The sequence below is a fragment of the Gorilla gorilla genome, chromosome 5 (assembly GCF_029281585.2).
Source record: "Gorilla gorilla gorilla isolate KB3781 chromosome 5, NHGRI_mGorGor1-v2.1_pri, whole genome shotgun sequence".
In the NCBI taxonomy this organism is placed as follows: Eukaryota; Metazoa; Chordata; class Mammalia; order Primates; family Hominidae; genus Gorilla; species Gorilla gorilla.
The window spans coordinates 95,273,311-95,292,886 of record NC_073229.2 but is presented as its reverse complement, the minus strand read 5'-3'; the positions used below and the strand labels follow the sequence as shown (position 1 = coordinate 95,292,886).

Here is a 19,576-nt window from a genome sequence, read left to right as displayed (position 1 = left end):
ATACCATCAACTGTTTCTGAACCAAAGGCTGTCAAGATTTCCATTTCCTTTATTCTAGGTGGAAAAAAAAAACCCCAACTCTAAGGGAGACTTGTAATCAGAGAGAAAAGTGACAGAATATTGGGTAATTTGCTTCCCTAAGGCCTCTTGGAAGTCGTTGCCTAGGGTCTGACTGTTTTATTTTCCCAGTTTTTCTTATCACAGCTAAAATCATGGCGACAATTCAAGTTAAATCTTGCCGCTATAAAAATATTTTTTGTTTGCTTCAGGAAAAAGGACCCAAGTGTACAAACAAAAGTCAGAAAATATAATATGCACATTTCCATATTCATTCATGACTGTCAGCTCTTAGCATTGCACTTAAATTACTGCAATGCAACTTTTAGAGTGCACAAATAATAGTAGCTAGTGTATATTGAGCACTGACTCTGTGCCAGTCACTGTGCTAAATGATTTATATGTAGTGTCTCATCCAATCTTCCCAAAAACCAAATCTTGGAAGGCGTCAAATGCATTGTCCTCTCAAAGCCAGCCCTGCCTCCTGGTTTTGCTATTTCAGTACCATGGTCCCATCACTCCACCTGCTATGTAGGCCTGGGAGTGCAGTTATTCTTATCAAAAGAGATTCAGAAACTCACCCTTTTGTGCAATGTCTGCCACACATGTTTTTTGACTTCCTTTCACTTGTTCACCTCATCCCTTCCTTCCCCACTGACCTCCTCTTTTCTTTATCAAAATGCTGCTGGTGCAGAAATGCCTAGCTTAAATCTCCCTCCTCACTGCCCAGTTTCTCTCTACTTTCTGTCCCTGCCCCTTCCACATTCACACACCTACACACCTGTTTTCTAATTAACCTGGTCCTGGGTAATCTTGTCCAGCAATAAAGCTCACCCCCTCCCACAGCAAGGATTGACTTGGTTATGCAGTTGGCATTTTTTCTTATGCTTCCTGCTGGCTATCTCCTCAAATCCTTAAATCTTGTCTTTCCAAATAAAGTGCGATTCCTTGAGGGTAGGACCGTCTCTTCTGCAGCCACTAGCCTAGGGGCCCAGAAAAAGAAAATCAGGAATAGCTAAATAAGTCACGTATGTGGGATATAATAAACTAAGCAATATTAATCATATTAACAATATATAGTGTTTACTAGGGGGTCAGACACTGTTCTAAGCACTTCAGATATATTAACAACTGTTAAATGTAGTTAGTGTTACATACGTGTGTTTCACTAATGAGAAAACAAAGTCACAGAAAGCTAGGTGACTTTCCCAAGGTCACAAAGCTGGTAGATAGTTGGGTGAAGACTTGAACCAGGCTATCTGATTTCAACATCTATTCTTCTTGAACAACCAAAAAAAGAGTATTGGGGCTGTCTCCCTCAAACATCTTTTCTCCCTCAAATTTTCTATTTTCTATAGAAAACAGAAATACATTTTCTATTCTCTTTCATTAGAGTTTCAATATCTGAAAAAAAAAAAAAACACTTAGTTGCCCAGATAACTGTAAACACACTAGGTGCCTGTCGTATACTTGTCAGCAAAATTTTAACCCTCCATGAGTGAAAGGAGAGCTGGAATTCAAATTCATCCCCATGACTTAGGCATGTCTCCATTTGACTAATTTGCATTTATTTGGTTTGAACCCAAGAGAATGCTCAATGACCAGGCAAAAGTGGGTGGCTGACCCTTAGAAGAAGCAAATCACTCCTATATGGTGCTACTTCAGGCATATCAGGAAGGGAACACTGCTATCAGACTTAAATTTGATTGGCCGGTGTCTGAATTTCCACCACCATAACTTCATCCTTTAGAGTAAGGTTTCGATGTTTGTTAAAAGCAAAATTCTCACAGAAAGAGAAGCACCTCAACTTGCAGCAGTCACTTCAATAAAGAGCTGAGATCATATTTCAATGAGTGGAAGTAGGAAGGAGTGCATTACGTGCCTTCTGTGTCTAGACAGGCAGCCCGGTCTGGTAAAAAGGAAGTATTAGGTATTAGCTGTGTATCAGAAAAGCTGAATTCAATTTCTCACTTTGTTACTAAATTTGAAAAGCTTTGGACATCCAATTAGGCCCTCAGGACCTCAATGTCAGGTGTTGGAGGAGGATACTAGAATGATTTATAAGGCATCTTCCAGAGGTGCTTGCCTACAGTCTCCCAACTGAAATACGTGCTCCCTAAGGCAGAGACCACGTATGTTTGGAGTCAACTCTAAATCCCAACACCCAGAACATAGCAGATATTCACTGAATGTGTCTCAAAGAGTAAACGAATAATTATTCTTAACTTATAGCCAGGACAATGGCCTCTCCTAGAACTTTAGACCTTTATACTAAGTGCTTCCCAGAAAATTTTTACCCAGATACGCCATTGTCATTTAAAATTCAAAATGTCTAAGACTTGAATCACCACCTTGCTCCCAGTACCAGTTCCTTCTCCTTTTCAGTATCCTTGGCTTAAAATGATCAACATTCCTGATATGTTGAAATTATATGGCTTGAAATGATCAACATCTCCTTTGCTTCTGTCTCTGAGCAGTTCTAAATCCCGTTAATTCCTGCTTAGAATTCCTCAGATCACCCTCTCCTTTCCGTCTCCTCTGCCAACCCTCAATCACACTAATGACCTCTCGCTGGCATGTCTGAACCCTCCTGGCTTTCCCTCTTCTAAACAAGTCAGCCACATTTAACTTTCTGATACAATATTTTAAGAACATCATTTTTTAAATATATTCAACTATAATTTGTCAATTTCTAATTTTAAAAATAAAAATTGAAAGAGCATCATTTTTTTCCTCAGAAACCTTCAACAACTCACCACTATCTATGTAAATGTGTGTTTGTCTTCCGTAGTCTCAGGTACAAACGTTGCATCAGCATAAGGTCCAGTCTGCAGACAGAAAACACCAGTAATTTGAGCTGGTAAAATTTAATATAAAGAATTGTTGGCTGGGCACAGTGGCTCACACCTGTAATCCCAGCACTTTGGGAGGCCGAGATGGGTGGATCACAAGGTCAGGAGATCGAGACCATCCTGGCCAACATGGTGAACCCCATCTCTACTAAAATACAAAAAATTAGTCAGGTGTGGTGGCAGGTGCCTGTAGTCCCAGCTATTGGGGAGGCTGAGGCAGAGGAATCTGTTGAACCTGGGAGGCGGAGGTTGCAGTGAGCCGAGATCTTGCCACTGCATTCCAGCCTGGTGACAGAACAAGACTTTGCCTCAAAAAAAAAAAAAAAAAATTGTTAACTAGGTAAAGATAGTTAAACACTAAAAGGTATAAAAGAAAATGCTAAGGTATTCAAAGGTAGCAACTCCAGAAAGCAGTTACTATCCGTAAGGCCAAGGGAAAGTGAATTAAGAAGGGATGTGGAAATTTAGAGGAAAGGGCCCTGCAAGACTTAGAAATACTCAGACTTCTGAGAAGACATGGCTGCACAGAGATACACATATGACTGCTGTGAGAATGAAGAAACTTGATGGAGAGGCCACTTGGGAATCACCCAGCACTGAACTGTGGGAGCCTGTGCTGTGGTGAGCACTACAGGGATCTCCTGCACCCTTCCTCACGAGTCCACTTGCTATTGCCCAGAAACAATGCATGCTGGGCTTAATGCCTAGGTGATGGGTTGATGAGTGCAGCAAACCACCATGGCACAAGTTTACCTATGTAACAAACCTGCACATCCTGCACATGTACCCCAGAACTTAAAATTAAAATTAAAAAAAATTCTGCAACTTCAAATTTTGTACCAAATGGAGATTATAATTATTGATTTAAAATGAAAATGTGGGTAAGCTCCATTTGTACTTTTGCCTTAGGCCCTGGAAGTGTTAGGGGTGAGCCTGTGGAGGCACAGAGGGAGTGTTGAGGAGGAAGAGGTTAACCAGCAGGACAACATTTTGGCGGGGGTGAGCGGTGTTTTTTTTTGTTTGTTTGTTTTTTGTTTTTCTGAGCTCTTCTTTTGTATTATTTCTAAATAAAATACAAGAGTATTCAAGGTAAAGGGGAAAAAAGTATACTCAGTGAAACAGGCAAAGTCCTTTTTTCCTGCCATTAATACTTTGCAATCTCTTTTTATTGTCTTTTACTGACAGAGTTTAGCATCAAATCAGAGAGCAAAGGAGAAGTGTCTGCAGCATTCAGCTCCACTATTACAAAGCAAGGCAAATAAGAGTGGGTTTGGAGTTGAGATGCACTGTTCTTTCCTTTGCTCTTAAAAAAAGAATATCAAAGTTCCCCACATCAGTTGGAAGTGACATTTCTTTCTTCTGACTCCTATTTCACTTATTTTGGAGACCAACCATGTAACACTAATAGTGTGTTACTAGATATTCTAAATATTCTCACATAATGTGTTTTCCCTCATACTAGATGACAAATTCCTAAAGGACAATTGTCTTTTAAAATTTTTGTGTTAATTACAGAAATGGTATTTCAAATGTATAAAGTGAATATCCTTCTAACCATCGTCATGTCAAGACATAGAATGTGGTCAGCATCCCAGAAGTCCTCTGTGCCCTTCCCAATGACAACCCCCAACTCTGCTCCCAAGAGTAACCATTGGCTTCTACAATAATCACTTCTTAACTTTTCTTTATTACCCCAGTGTGCTTCCCTAAATCTTATAGCTCAGGTCTGTATTTTGTAATGTCTTTTAAATCGCTCAATTTATGCTTTCATCTCTGTCCTTTTTCCCCTATATTTTATTTGTGTAAGAAACTGGACAATTTATCCTATAGAATTTTCAACAGTTTATTGCATTTCCATGGTGTGGTATAATATGTTCCTCTGTCCTCTGTATTCTTTTGTAAACTGTGTTTTTTGTAAATCAAGAGGCACAATCAGATACAGGTTCAAAATTTTTAACAAAATTTTTTTAAATGCTGTTTTGTTCTTTAGGGAGTACACGATATCTAATTCCCTTTTTGTGATGTCAGCAATCATTGATGTTCATTATCCAAGGGCTTTAACTCACTAGGGTTGCATACCAGTGACATTCCAGTTCTATGATTCCTTGTCCATTTATTTATTGGGATACTTCTACAGAGGAAAGCTTCCCCTTTTCAACTATTTGGTTGCCTAATGTTACATTTCACCTAGAAAAAGCAAAACAAATGCCAGATTTCAAAATAAAGAGTTAGTTAAAAAAAAAACAGTTACATGGAGTTTTATAATTCATTATAATCTTGTGGATTTTGCTATTGGCCTTATCGATGTTCAAACTGCCTTATCTTTAAGTTGGTTCCAACTTTTGACAAAACCTATTAGTCTTTGATAGCTTCCTTGATATCTGCTATGATGATACTCCAGGCTTATTGTACATTTTCTGTCCAGCACTGAAAGTAGCCATTTCCCCAAGATTCCCTGATTTCTTTTAATGTGAAATAGTAATTCAAGACCAAAAACCAAGGGCTAGGGTGCTCATCTATAGTAGGCTCAATATAGTTTCCGGGCCTTCACAATGGACAGAAATACATATAACAGATTAAGCTAGGAGATATATAGAAATATATATATATATATACACACACACACACATACATATACACATACACACATATATAGTTATCATAATATATATACTTATATAGAGAGACAGTTATAATTTCTAGGTAATTTCAATGTGCAGACCTAGGAGGTAATTTTCATAGACATAATGGACCAAGCTAGGAGAGAGAGAGAATATAACACTTTTTTTTTTTTTTTTAGATGGAGTTTCACTCTTCTTGCCCAAGCTGGAGTGCAATGGCGAGATCTCGGCTAACTGCAACCTCCGTCTCCCAGGTTCAAGTGATTCTCCTGCCTCAGCCTCCTGAGTAGCTGGGATTACTGGCATGCGCCACCATGCTTGGCTAATTTTGTATTTTTAGTAGAGACAGGGTTTCTCTATGTTGGTCAGGCTGGTCTTGAACTCTTGACCTCAGGTGATCTACCCACCTCTGCCTCCCAAAGTGCTGGGATTACAGGCATGAGCCACTGTGCCTGGCCGAATATAACACATATTCTGTAGAATAGAATAAACTAAGATAGAATGAATATCCTAGCTTGTCATTATATCTATACATTTTTATATATGTATAATGATTATGTGTATATTACTATATTGAAAAGTATTTCTAATTGACATAAAAAAGCTCTTTTTCCTACTCCCACACTCAACACTTCTGGTCACCAAAATTGGTGGGGACTTTTCCCCATATAACAACCGATTCTCCAGTGGACACCAACTGAGTATCCTATAATTCAATTCAATTCTGACACAGTCTACCTGGAGTTAGAGTCAAATTCCCAGGTTAAGGGTTCAGTCCAAAGACTGCCCCCACTGCAGATGCTAATTAACATGTGGGCCTCTGAAACTTCTGACTGACTGGCTATAAATTGGAAGTAACCACTACCACCCCCTCAGGCTTGAGCATTTGCTAGAGAGGCTCATGTAACTCAGGGAAGCACTTTGTGTTTATTGGTGCCTTATAAAGGATATTACAAATAATACAGATAAACAGCTAGATGGAAGAGATGCAGAGGTCAAGGTATGCAGGAAAAGGCAGGAAGCTTCTACAGCCTCTTGGGGCATGCCACCCTCCATGTCAGCAACCTGGAAGCTCCCCAAACTCCATGCTTCAGGAAAGTTTATGAAGGCTTCATTACATAGGCATGATTGATTATTAATTCAGTCTTCAGCCTCTCTCCCCTTCTGGGAGGATGAAGGGCGAGGCTAAAAGTTCCAGACTTTTAATCATGGCTTAGTCTTTCTGGTGACCAGCTCCCATTCAGGAGGCCACCAAGAGTCACCTTATTAGAACTCCTATCATCTAGGACATTCCAGAGGATTCAGGAGCTCTGTGTCAGGTGCTGCTGTCACTCAGGAAATTACAAAGGTCTTGGGAGCTCTGTGTTAGGAACCAGGTCAAAGAACAAATATTAGAACAAAAGATTCTCCTAGCACCCAGAAAATTCCAAAGGGTTACAAGTTCTGTGTCAGGAACCAGGTCAAAGACAAAATATTAGAACAAAGATGAACCTAGCTCCATGATTACTCGGGAAATTACAAGGATTTTCGGAGCTCTGTGTCAGGAACTGGGGATAGAGATCAAATATATATATTTTTATTATGGTACAATTTCCTATTCCTTTAATAATAATTATGTATTTATCATTATAACTATTATTATTTCCTGTAGAACGTACCTCTCTATCAGAACTTAGTCCTTTATATCTATTGATAATTCTATATAATTATATGCATGGTAAAATATATAAACAATTATAATTATATGACAATGATTATTTAATATATACAACTATATATGTAAATATCACTCATTTATTTAAAGATAAAATACCTCATATGTTCACACTATAATTCAAATTCAGATTTCAATGTTACTTAAACTCTTCTACCTTACGTTCAAATCTCTTTTTGTCTTCAGCAAGAATCCTGGGTTGCAAGGACAATGGGGATGATTGAATGTTTTGTCCATGTCACACAAAACATTCTCAAAATAACACTATCAAAACTACTACCAGTATAATTACTGAAAAACTGTGTCAAATGTTTTTACATGACATTCTCATTCTCTCCTTGTTTTTTTAATTATGCTGTATCTATATTGTCAGAGCATAGAGCCATTACCACACTCTATTCTTATGTCCTTCCTTTGTTCTTCACGTAAATATATGCTCAATGCCCACCATCCATCTTTATGTCAATATTTCTCTAGTAATTTTGGTTGTCTGAAGCTACTGTATACCCAAGGAAGGATTCACAGAAGCAGTATTTTTCAGTTCTGGCTTCCAGGTGACAGCTTGCTCCCTTTATACTTAAAAGACAGTTTGGTTGAATATAAAATCTTGGGCTTACTGTTTCTTTCCCTTCAACATTTTAAATGTGTTACTCTGTTTTCTCCTGGTAGGAGAAATTGTTATTGAAAAGCATGATAACAATTCCTTTTTCTTTCCTTCCTAAGTCACTTGGTCTATGGCTCAGATATTTGTTCTGGGTCAATTTTTCCAGGTATACAATGTGCTCTTTCAATACGTAACTTCACATTTTTTCATCTGATCAAAGTTTTGGTGCATTATAATCAGGTGCTTCTTCTAACTTGTTTTGATTTTTCATTCATGGATTCCTAATTTTTATATAGATACATCAGATCTTCTCTGCCTGTCTTCTGAATTGATCATGTTCTTACTAACACTTTTCATCTCTTCCTTCATTTCCTTTTTCATTCCTTTCACTTTTTAATTGTGACAAAACACACATAACATAAAATTTACCATCGTAACCATTTTGAAGTGCACAGTCAGTGGCATTAAGCACATTCACATTGTTGTGCAGTCAGCACCACCATCCATCTCCAGAACTCTTCGCATCTTGCAAAACTGAAATTTATACCCATCAAACAATGACTCTCCATTCCCGTCTCTCCCACCTAAGTCCCTGGCACCTTCATTTTTTTTTTTTTTTGATATTTAAAAGTTTCCTTCTTTTCGTTTTCTATTTATTGTGAGTCATTACCAGTTGAGTCTATTTGCTCTTGTGTTATACTTCTAGTTAGACAATTTCTGAAATGAATGTTTAATTTTATGTTTAATTCTTTATTAATTTCTACCACTTTATTTCTAAGTTTTCTTTATTCTAGTTTATCTTTCAGATCTTCTTTCTGTTAGCTGTTTAAAAAATATAAGTTATAGTTTTCTTTTTTTTGTGAGAACACCTTTCTGGCATATCTTTATTATCTATAGAAATTCTACTCATTTTTTTCTCCCTGCCCTGTAATAAATTTGAATGTGATTTTAGCTCATTCTTTTCTGATGCTCATTTTTACACCAAATTAGATTTTCTGAAGTTTTAGAAAGGAAGCTTGGCTTAGAATCATTTTGGGTTCTTTACATTTAATGTCTCTCGACCACCCTCTTCTGGTTGTTTTTATAAAATGTCCAATGATATAAATACTTAAATTCTAAGATTTTCTGGTTCTATTCTCCCTTACCACTTTTATCTGGACCTTATATTTCCTTGGTGTCTAGTGTCTCCGACCTGCTCATCTTAGATTCTCTTAACAATTTATTCTCAGTTTGGATCATAGCTTTGTCCTGGAGGGACCTTTGCTGGATAACTTTGAGAGTGAAGGGAGCTCAGAATATTCAGTCTCCTTAGTCTTACCACGGACACTTTTGGACCACGAAAGCCCCTCCTAGTTTCAGTTACTGTTTTCAATTTGGATCACTGAGTTTTCCAGATAAATGCTTGTTGGCTTCCTCGAAGTCAAGTTTGTCAGATATCCCATTGCTTCCTCTTGGATAGATGCTGACACCAAGTAAATCTTTTAGCTATTGCTGATTGCTTTGCCCAGCTAATTTTTGTATTTTTAGTAGAGATGGGGTTTCACCATGTTGACCAGGCTGGTCTCGAACTCCTGACCTCAAGTGATCTGCCCACCTCTGCCTCCCAAAGTGCTGGGATAACAGGTGTCCTTTACAATTTTGACGCTCCTTGCTCTAACGTTACAAAGTGCCTAAAGAAAATGATACCTCTAACTTTTAAATTTGTTGCTCAAATAGTTATTAAACCTTTCCTATGTACAAGATATATTGAGCTGGAAACTAGAAAGCTCTGCTCTGAGATCTGGTGAAGTTGGCAGTGGTTTCTCCCAAATTCCCTCATAGAACACACAGAACAACTAAGATTACAAAAATAATTATGGGGCACAGACAACCTCCACAAAACTAGGGACCAGATATCCCCACAAATCCCAAATTATGAGCAACACTACACTACACTACAGCCTGGGCAACAGAGCCAGACCCTGTCTCAAAAGAAAAAATTTGTAAAGGAGACGAAGTTAATTCTTGTTATCAATCCACCAACTTTCCTGACAGCCAGCTCCTCCTTCTGTGCTTCTGGTGGGTGGCTCTCCTTTCTCTTATCTCCTCTCTCTTTTTTTTTTTTTTTTTCCTGTGAGACAGAGTCTTGCTCTGTCACCCAGACTGGAGTGCCATGGCAAAATTTCGGCTCACTGCAATCTCCTCCTCCCGGGTTCAAGCGATTCTCCTGCCTCAGCCTCCTGAGCAGCTGGGACTACAGGTGCACGCCACCACGCCCGGCTAATTTTTGTATTTTTAGTAGAGAAGGGGTTTCGCCATGTTGGCCAGGATGGTCTTGATCTCTTGACTTCCTGATCCGCCCTCTTCGTCCTCCCAAAGTGCTGGGATTACAGGCATGAGCCACCACACCCGGCCTTTATCTCTTTTTTCTTTCCTCCTGAGGCATATTCCCCTCCTGCCCTCCTTGACCTATTTATACATTATACAATTTATACATTTATACATTTTGCTAATGTTTCCTTAAGATTTTTTTCTAAATTCATAAATTAGATTTTCCTTTCTCAAACTGTCCTTGGTTTGGTATAAAGATTATGCTGAAGTCTTATGATGATTTGTCAAGTGTCCTCTCTTTTTCTATCCTCTGGAATAGTTTGTATAAGATTGGAATTATTCATTCTTAGAATATTTGCTGGAATATTTTGGTAAAACACTTTGTGCCTGTACATTTTGAGTATGATGATGTTTAACAAGTGAATCAATAAATTTGAGGAGAGTAAGAATATTAATATTTTCTGTTTCTTCTTGAGTCCATTTTTGTAAATTGCATTTTTCCAGGAATATGTCCAGTTCAGTTTTGCTGCTGTTTTTTTTTTAATCAAATGTATTCTTTTCAAATAATCACCTTTTGGCTTTGCTGGGCCTCTCTATTGCATGTTGGTATTCTATTTCATTAAATTCATATTCTTTATTATTTTTATCTTTCTACATTTTCTGGGGTTTTTTTTCTTAACTTTTGAATATAGATGATTAATTTAATTTTCCTGTCTTTTCTTCTTATCTAATGCAACCTTACCTGCCTCCAACAAGTTATAATAAAATAATTGTATTTTCTTTTAATTCTAAATATTTTCTGATTTATGATGTTTTTGACTCATAAACTACTTAGAACAGTTTCTTTCTTTTATTTTTTCAAAGAAAGTCATGCTCTGTTACCTAGGTTGGAGTGCAGTGGCACAATCATGGCTCACTATAGCCTTGAACTGCTGGGTTAAACAATCCTCCAGCCTCAATCTCCTGAGTAGCTAGGTGGGACCACAGGTGCATACCACCATGCCTGGCTAATTATTTTATTTTTTCAGAAATGGGATCTTGCTTTGTTGCCCTAGCTGATCTCAAACTCTTGGGCTCAAGTGATCCTCCTTCTTTGGCCTCCCAAAATGCTGGGATTATAGGTGTGAGCCACCGTGCCCAGCCTAGAACAGTTTCTTAATTTTCAAACATACTGATTTTTTTTTTCTAGTTATCTCTTTGCTATTGAATTCTAGAATGATTGTAATTTGGTCAGAGAATGTAATTCCTATGGTGCCAAACCTTTGGAATTTGTTGAGACTTGCCTCATGGTCCAGTATGAATCAATTTGTATAAATGTTCCATGGGCCCTTGAAAAAAGTGAAATGTGTATTCTGCAGCTTATGTCCATTAAATTCAGCTTGTTAATTCTGGTGTTGAAATGGCCTAATCTGCATTGAGTCTTTTGTCTGCATTAAAATAGCTCTGAAAGAATACATAGGAGACTAGTACATTGCTTTGAGACAGGGAACCATGTGGCCATGGAGGAATGCAGAGCTCTCTCCATTCCAGATAGCATTGCATCTCCCCAGGCCTGGACCTTGCTATTAGAGGAACTGCAAAGGAGACCCCCAGACCACCTCCTTATCCTGGAAAGACTCCCAATCCCTGACACATGACACTCCCAGCTCACTACAACAGTCTGACAAAGACAGTAATCTTATGAAGGGGGCTAAAATTGAAACCGACAGTATGTTTTCCCCTAAGACAATGTCAGGAGTACACTACCCTTCCTCACACCCTTACTTATCTCAGTCAGTATGAACAGCTCAAGGTGTTGGGTCACATGCATTATTTTTTTACCTTTTTCATAAAATTCTGTACATCCGCTCATCTGACCTAATCCCACACACTGACCCATCCTAAAAACTTTCACTGCAATCTTGGGAACTGAGCCATGTATCAGCAAAATCGCCTGTATCTTCAACCTCTCCTCAAAATGCTCCTCCAACCTCTTACTTTGACTGAAACCTGCCACCTTGCTTTGTATTCAAGTGTCACAAAGTTGCTATTTGTTTTCTCACACCCCTACACGGTCTGGAGCAGAGTGGATGTCCTCATTATTGCTTCTAGACCAGCGCTCTGGAAGTGTGGTCTACAGACCAGCAACAACCACGTCACCTGGGAGCTTGGAAGTACAGAATCTCAAGTCCCACCTGCAACCTACCGAATCAGAATATGCATTTTAAAAAGACCCTCCAGTGCTTTGCATCAACACCATAATCTATTTTCAAGCAGAACACTCAAAGTAAGGAACAATCTGAAGCCCACAAAGCTACACCAGACATTGCTTCTGGTTTCTTCTATGACTGCCACTTGTCTGTTTCTCCCACTTCCTTCCTTAGCTCCACACAGACTCTTGTTGTTCCTCAAACACTCCAGCATGTTCCTGCTTCAGGGGCTTTTTATTTATAGCCTCCTCTGTCTGAGACACTTTCCCATCAGTTAACCTCACAGCCCACTCCTATACTCCATTCAGGCCTCTGCAGAACCCACTTTTCAGACAGCCCTCCTTGATTGACCTACATAAATACAGTAGCTGCCTACCTGCCCACAATTATTGCCTACTTTCTTTTTCTTCTAATAGCTTTAATATGTATATATTATTCATCTGTTTCTTTAATTCATTTTATCAATCTCTTCCTTTCTCTGTTTCTCTATCATCACACACACAACAATAAAAGACCCACATCAGGAGAAATGTCCTCTATTTTTTTTGACTGCTGTTATCTCCAGCATGGAGAACATGTTTCCAGCATGGAAAACAATACCTGCCTATTGTAAGTGCTCAATAAACTATTTCCTTACAAGGTAACAGATGAATGAGAAGCAAAGATGAGAAAAAATGCTGTCACTGTATAACCATATATACCTTCCAAATTTGAACCATGGGAACATTATTATCTGCTCAAGAAAAGATTACTTAAATGTTTATTGTTGCCGTCAGCAAAGATTTTAGTTATTTATTTTTAAATTTGTACTATTTTTATTGTTGTATTCCTATTGTTTTACAAATATACACTTTTTAAACTTTTAGCTTCATGGGTACATGTATAGTTTATTATATATGTACATTGCATGTCATGGGGGTTTGGTATACAGATTATTTCATCACCCAGGTAATAAGCATAGTACTCCTCCATGGGTAGTTTTTCACTCCTCATCCTCCTCCCAACCCCTACCCTCAAGTAGGCCTTTGTGTCTGTTGTTCCCTTCTTTGTGTCCACATATACTCAGTGTTTAGCTCCTACTTATAAGTAAGAATATGCTATTTGGTTTTCTGTTCCTGTGTTTGTTCATCCATGTTGCTGCAAAGGACCTGATCTCATTCTCATTCTCATGATCTCATTCTTTTTTATGGTTGTGTAGTAATCCATGGTATATATGTACCATACTTTCTTTATCCACTCTACTGTTGATGGGCATTTAGCTTGACTCAATGTCTTTGCTATTATGAATAGTGCTGCAGGGAACATTCACTTGGCGTGTGTCTTTATGGCAGAATGATCTATATTCCTTTGGGCATATAGCCAGTAATGGGACTGCTGGGTCCAATGGTAATTCTAGTTTGAGTTCTTTGAGAAATCACCAAACTGCTTCCCACAGTGGCTGAACTAATTTACACTCCCACCAGCAGTATATGTGCATTCCTTTTTCTCCACAACCTTGCCAGCAACTGTTATTTTATGACTTTTCATTAATAGCCATTATGACTGATGTGAGCTTGTATCTCATTTTGATTTGCATTTTGCTAATGATCAGTGATGTTGAGCATTTTTTCATATGCTTGTTGACTGCATATATGTCTGCTTTTAAAGGTCTGTTCATATATTTTGCCCACTTTTTAATGGGGTTGTTTGTTTTTTGCCTGTGAATTTCTTTAAGTTCCTTACAGATGCTGAGTATTAGACATTTGTCAGATACAAATATTTTCTCACATTCTGTGTGTTGCCTGTTTACTTTGCTGATGGTTTCTTTTTGCTGTGCGGAAGCTCTTTAGTTTAGTTAGGTACCATTTGTCAATTTTTTTGTTTTGTTGCAATTGTTTTTGGTGCCTTTGTCTTGAAATATTTCCTAGGTCTTAAGTCCAGAATGGTATTTCCTAGATTATCTTCCAGGGTTTTAATAGTTTTGGGCTTTACATTTAAGTCTTTAATCCATCTTGGGTTAACTTGTATATAGTGTAAGGAAGAGGTCCAGCTTCAATCTTCTGCATATGGATAGCCAATTATCCCAGCACCATTTATTGAAAAGGGAATCCTTCCCCTATTGCTTGTTTTTGTTTACTTGTTGAGATCAGATGGTTGTAGTTGTGTGGCATTAATCCTGGGCTCTCTGTTCTGTTCCATTGGTCTGTGTATCTGTTTCTATATCACTGCCATGCTGTTTTGGTTACTGTAGTCTTGTATTGTCATTTGAAGTCAGGTAATGTGATGCCTCAAGCTTTGTTCTCTTTGCTTAAGATTGCACTGGTTATTCAGGCTCTTTTTTCGTTCAATATGAATTTTAAAATAGTTTTTTTTATAGTTCTGTGGAGAATGTCATTGGTAGTTTGGTAGGATTAGCATTGAATCTGTGATTGCTTTGGGCTGTATGGGAATTTTAACATATCGATTCTTTCTCTCCAAGAGCATGGATTGTTTTCCATTTGTTTGTGTCATCTCTGATTTCTTTGAGTAGTGCTTTGCAATTCTCATTGTAGAAATCTTTCACCTCCCTGGTTAGCTGTATTCCTAAGTATTTTATTCTTTTTGCGGTTATTGTAAATGAGATTATGTTCTTGATCTGGCTCTCAGTTTGGATGTTGTTGGTGTATAGGAATGCTACTGATTTTTGTACATTAATTTTGTATACCGAAATTTTGCTGAAGTTGTTTATCAAATTAAGGAGCTTTTGGGCTGAGACTATGGGGTTTTCTAGGTATAGAATCATATCATCTGCAAACAGGGATAGTCTGACCTTCTGTTTTCCTATTTGGTTGCTTTTTGTTTCCTTCTCTTGCCTGATTGTTCTGGCTAGGACTTCCAGTACTATGTTGAATAGGAGTGGACAGAAAAGGCATCTTTATCTTGTTCCAGTTTTCAAGGTGTATGTTTCCAGCTTTTGCTCATTCAGTATAATATTGGCTGTGGGGTTGTCATAGGTGGTTCTTATTTTTGAAGTATGTTCCTTCAATGTCTAATTTGTTGAGGGTTTTTAACATGAAGGGGTGTTTAATTTTATGAAGTCTTTCAACATCAACTGAGATGATCATGTGGTTTTTGTTTTTTGTTCTGTTTATATGATGAATCACATTTATTGATTTGTATATGTTGGACCAAACTTGCATCCCAGGGATAAAGCCTACTTGATTGTGGTGGATTAGCTGTTTCATGTGCTGCTGGATTCAATTTGCTACTACTTTGTAGAGGATATTTGCATCTATGTTCATCAAGATTATTGGCCTGAAGTTTTCTTTGTTGTGTCTCTGCCAGGTTTTGATATCAGGATGATGCTACTCTCATAGGAGTTAGGGAGGAGTCCCTCCTCCTCAATTTTTTGGAATAGTTTCATTAGTAATGATACCAGCTCTCCTTTATACATCTTGTAGAATTGGGCTGTGAATCTTTATGGTCCTGGGCTTTTTCTGGTTGGTGGGCTTTTTCTGGTTGGTAGGCTTTTTATTACTGACTCAATTTCAGAACTCATTATTGGTCTGTTCAAGGATCCCATTTCTTTCTGATTCAATCCTGGGAGGTTGTATGTTTCAGGAAATTGTCCATTTCTTCCAGGTTTTCTAATTTGTGTGCATGGAGGTGTTCATTGTAGTTTCTGAGGGTTTTTTTTTGTATTTCTGTGGGGTCAGTTGTAACATCCTCATTGTCATTTCTGATTGTGTTTATTTGAATCTTCTCTCTTTTTTTTCTTTACTAGTCTAACTAGAACTCTTATTTATTCTTCCAAAGAACAAATTCCTGGATTTGTTAATCATCTTTTGTATGGTTTTTCACATCTCAATTTCCTTCAGTTCAGCTCTGATTTTGGTTATTTCTTTTCTTCTGCTAACTTTGGGGTTGGTTCCTCTAGGTGTGATATTAGGTTGTTAATTTAAGATCTTTCTAACTTTTTGATGTGGGCATTTAGCACTATAAATTTCCCTCTTAACACTGCTTTAGCTGTGTCCCAGAGATTCTGGTATGTTGTATCTTTGTGCTCATCAGCTTCAAATAATTTCTCAATTTCTGCCTTAATTTCTTTGTTTACCCAAAAGTCATTCAGGAGCAGGTTGTTTAATTTCCATGTAATTGTATGGTTTTGAGTGATTTTCTTAGTATTTATTTCTATTTTTATTGTGCCATGATCCAAGAATTATTTGGTATGAATTTGGTTTTTTGAATTTGCTGAGAATTGTTTTATGACCAATTGTGGTCAATTTTAGAGTATATGCCATGTGCAGACAGAAAGAATGTATATTCTGTTGGTTTGTGGTAGAGAGCTCTGTAGAGGTCTATTAGGTCCATTTGATCGAGTGTCGAGTTCAGGTCCTGAATATCCTTGTTAGTTTTCTTTACTGATGATGTGTCTAATACTGTCAGTGAGATGTTGAAGTCTCCCACTATTATTGTGTGGTTATGTATGTCTCCTCATGGATCTCTAAGAACTTCCTTTATGAATCTGGGTGCTCCTGTGTTGGGTTCATATATTTTTAGGATAGTTAGTTTTTCTTGTTGAATTGAACCCTTTACCATTTTGTAATGCCCTTCTTTGTCTTTTTTTATCCTTTGTTGGTTAAAGTATGTTTTGTCTGAAATTAGAATAGCAACCCTTGCTTTTTTCTGGTTTTCATTTCTTTGGTAGATTTTTCTGCATCCCTTTACTTTGAGCCTGTGGATGTCACTGGATGCGAGATGGGTCTCTTGAAGACAGCATCCATTGGGTTTTGCTTCTTTATCTAACTTGTCTCTCTGTGCCTTTTAATTAGGAAAAAAAAATGGAATGCTTCATGAGTTTGGCTGTCATTCTTGTGCAGGGGCCATAATAATCTTTTCTGTATTGTTCCAATTTTAGTATATGTGCTGCCAAAGCGAGCACTACTGAAATGGTTTTTAAAGTTGCCCTAACATCCCCTGCTTCCCTCTATTCATTCACAAAGGAAGATGTGCTCCTTCTCTGGTTGAAAGACTACTCATCAAAATAGAATCTTTATTCCACTTTCTTCTGATTTCACATAAAATTGGCTCCAGCAATATTCCCTCACTCTCCTTTATTTCCACTTAAACCTTTAAATGTAGTCAGCCTTTGAATGTAGTCAGGATTTTCCTTCAGGGAAAACAAACAACCTGCCGAAAACAGACTATCCATTCATGCTCATCCAAGTCTCTTCTAAGTGTTGATTACACTTGATGTCATTCACTTCTCAATGTATTGCATTTTGCCCTTTGTTCCCACTAACCCACTTAACTTAAACTAACCCACTATTATCTCCTGATTATCAGATACAATTTCTGTTTTTAATCTCACTGGATGGTGCTGTCCTGTTGTCCCCCTAGATTTTTATCTTTCCTTCTCATCCTTTTTCACTGACTCTTAAATGTTATGGTTCTCCAGGGTTTGCTTCAGACCCTCTCTTTCAATGTGACCTTCTTAAGTGGTCACATTCATTTTACAGTTTGTGTCTACATGTTGATAACTTGTAGAGTTAACTAATCTCTAACTCTGTCTCAGACTCGCCCACAGGTGTCTTTCTTATAAACAGCTAAAAACATGGAATAAAACAGATAAAGACATGTATATTACTATATCTGGGGAGGATACGAGGTCCTCCCTGGGATGGGCAATGTGGACCCTGCTTGTCTCTCTGGCCACATCTCCTTCTAACTCCAGCAACTCCCAAACATGTGATATTGTTCCTAGTCCTGTGCCTTTGCTCATGCTAACCATTATGCTTGTAACACCCTCACCCACCCCACTGCATTCCTTTCTTGGAATGACTAAGCATTCCTATCTCTCCAGTCTGGGCTAGGTGCCTTCCCGCATTCCCCATCCTCTGTAGCAACATCTCTCAAAGCATTGACTAATACTGTATTAAAACCATCTCTTTGTGAATTAGCTCTTGCCCTTTATCTGTGAGGTTCCTCAGGGCAGATGTTGGGTCTTATCAATCTTATTCTCAGTACCAAGCACAGGGTCTGTCATATTAAAAAGTGCTCAACAAACAGCTGTTTAACTGAACTGGTAATTGCATTGACTATATTAGGCTCTAAGAAAAACTAAGGAAACAAGAGATGGTTTCCCCCTATTCTTTTGCAGGCATAAAACCACACAATAAAAGCCCTACCAGACAATTTTCACATGTGAATCCATCTGTTTTGTGAGTATACTCTGGAGGTGTTTGCTTCAGATCAAATCAGGCTATAAAAAGAGAACTGAATCTTGATCAGGGGTTGCCAGAGTATGGCCTTCTTTAGAGCTAAATGACAGATCTAGTTATAGATTTTGTTTCTAAGGATGACATTGGTGCTGCAGTACATTGCAACAGGAATGCATCAGTGTGAGAGCATTTATGATTGTTTCCTTTCCCCCTCAGCATAAAAATAGCTTGTCCCTCTAGGAAAGATAGCCTGACTTTATTAATGAAAGTGAAATTCTTCCTAAGGCCCTAACAGTATATTTAAAATGAATAGAAAGCACCACCAATGACAGATAAGATGAATTTTGCCCAAATTGTCCTGGAGCCCTTTCCTATATATTTTGGAGAATATGAAATAAATACATGGGTTACCGTATCTTCTGAAAAGATACTGAAGACACATTTCTTTACTCTGACTTTCCTATATGTATTTCATTCTATACTTACACAACTTAAAGTTACTGTTCTGAGAAGTGGTTTCCGGTTTTCCCAATGAGAAGTAAAAATGAGTTCTTAAACCAGAAATAAAACTTTCATAAAGTCACTTTAAGGGTTTATATTGTATCCCCCAGCAACTTGTGATTAATAGATTGCATGTTTAACATTAATATCCATGTTTAAAGAGATCTCTGGTTACCTAACACAATTTCTTTATTCCTTTTAGCAACATAGTTCAATTCTTAAAATACAAGTGTTATTAAAAACATCTCAAATCTTTCCGTGCCTTGCTTTTTTCTAGACAATTGTATAAACTTGAAAGCACCAAGTAGCTATTACATCTTCCATTTTTACTTCTTGGACTTAGACTGTTTTACTTCCTATGAAGCAAATGCCTTTGATATATATACACTTTGATAATAACTGGTAACATTATCTGACCTTAAAGGTTATTGGTAGAGATGAACATATTATAATGTTTTCTTATTTCTAAAAAAAAAAAAAAAAATACATCCTGACTTCATAGCTTATAATTTTGCCCATATCAGATATGAAGGTAAGAAAAGCTACACA

The 19,576-nt window shown here is 37.7% G+C and overlaps 1 protein-coding gene and 1 non-coding gene across 2 annotated transcripts in view; one reads left to right on the top strand and one right to left on the bottom strand.

The window, feature by feature from the left end:
* The window catches only part of LOC101134474 (putative uncharacterized protein encoded by LINC00472), a 224,624-nt gene extending 218,841 nt beyond the window's left edge, over positions 1-5,783 (top strand). Inside the window, exon 4 of the transcript XR_010134283.1 lies at positions 5,710-5,783. The gene's annotated coding sequence lies outside the window, so the exon portion shown is untranslated. The remainder of the gene's footprint in view (positions 1-5,709) is intronic.
* An 11,357-nt stretch (positions 5,784-17,140) lies between these two features.
* LOC115935065 (U6 spliceosomal RNA) lies at positions 17,141-17,247 on the bottom strand. Its single transcript, XR_004070781.1, has one exon. It is a non-coding gene; the product is annotated as a U6 spliceosomal RNA (small nuclear RNA).
* Positions 17,248-19,576: the final 2,329 nt, after the last annotated feature.